Source organism: Pteropus alecto, unplaced genomic scaffold (assembly GCF_000325575.1).
Source record: "Pteropus alecto unplaced genomic scaffold, ASM32557v1 scaffold271, whole genome shotgun sequence".
NCBI classification, from domain to species: domain Eukaryota; kingdom Metazoa; phylum Chordata; class Mammalia; order Chiroptera; family Pteropodidae; genus Pteropus; species Pteropus alecto.
Window position 1 is genome coordinate 212,852 of NW_006430730.1, and position 1,767 is coordinate 214,618.

The window sequence follows — 1,767 nt, forward strand, 5'->3', positions numbered from 1 at the left end:
TTCTGTGGTTCCAAATGGGGGTCGTGGTAGGTACTGGGTGGACGGGGGACAGGGATAGAAGACTTCTCATCGTATATTTTATATTTTGAGGGGATTATGAAGAAAAATCAAAAATGGAATGAAAGAAAAAAATCCAGAAATTTCAGATATTCTTGAATACATAATTTATCATGCAACATTTACAATATTTACTTTGAAATGCCTCAGAAAACACAAAAATCAATCTTACGCTAAAAACCGTTGAATCTAACGAGAGTACATGTCTGACAAGGGAGAGTAAAGAGACAGTACATTTCCAGACGTGGAAGCGGCCCCCGCAAGAAGAAGGTGGCTCAAACGCCCAGTAACAAAGCCTTTGGGGTTTTATCCCTATTTGCTGTGGGTGGTCCCTTTTCTTAGAGGAGTGGGCTTTCTTGATGGACAACTAAGATCGACAGGACTCAGTGACTCATTGTTTACTTTCTGTGCATGTTCGTTCCCAGAATTCAGTCTGTTATAATGATATTACTGAATTACGGGGCATCGGCATATTATAATGAAGGCATAATGAGGCTCAGGTGAGTTGGAGGTTATTATGGTCTTCATTACGCAGGTGCGAGTGACCGGCTTAAACTGGTATCTAATTCTCTGCCTACCTGTTTCTTTGTGGAGGTTACTTTTTAGCCCCAAAATGCCTTTTGGCTTGCTTAATTGTGGGCAGACTGCGGCGGGCTTTGCTAGAACAGGATGGCCTCAGTGTTTTGCAGGCAGACCCCAAACCCCCTGTCTATTGTTCCTGCCTATCCTTTTTTCTAAGAGCTATGAACCCCTTCTTATTAGTACGGATGTTGAGGGACGGGAGGTTGTTTCTTCTGTATCTGTTCCCTGCTGAGGAGGGTCGTAGTCCCTGCGGACTGGGGTTTCATGGAGCCCTTTCCCTCTCTGTCTCAGTCAGGACCCGGTCTTGGGTTTTCTGCTGAAGGGCCACCTCTGTCCCGAGACAAGGAAAAACGAACATACAAACTTGTTATTTGAATCATATATCTAGTTACGTTTCTATTATTGATTTGCTTATCAAGCAGGTAAAGGAAAACAGGTTTGGTTAATATATTATGTAAAAGGAAAAAAAAAAGAGAAAAAACCTTGGGTTTTAGGGCCTTGTTTAGGCGTAGAGCCATTCCTGCCTTATAATGAGCCAAGGAGAACGCTGAGTTTCAGTGATCCTTATCAATAGCCAGAGGACCTGAGTCATCAGTTTCAAGGTAATTATCTAAGTTTGAGGGAGGTCTTTCTTTAAAGAAAGGAGGAAAGAAAGGACTTAACTAGGTTTATTAAAAAGATTAAGAATTTCGCAAGTGATGGCTCATATCAAAGAGGTACATCAAACTTCCAGATAAACCTTTGAGCACCCACTGAAGGACTAAGAAAAAAACTGTTCATGTATTTAGATCAACTGACATCCATTCTCCAGGCCACTGGTTATGTAAAGTATTACCATCCTGGATCAATTCGAAGGCTGAAAATGCAGAACCGATTATTCTCAAGAATATGCTTTTTACTATAAGAATTCTTACCTTTTCTTTTTCTTCTTCAGAACATCATGAGTATTGCCTAGCTGTGTTCCTGGTTTGCAAACCCTAAGATTCTTAAATAAATTTTTATCATTTACTTCTAAGCAAAGCCTCCTGACTCTTTTTGAGTATGTTTGACATACATTAGGGATCTTCATATAAGGTTGGTGGGTGTGATAATTAGCACAGGCTTCTTAGGGGGTAGTTTTGAGGACTC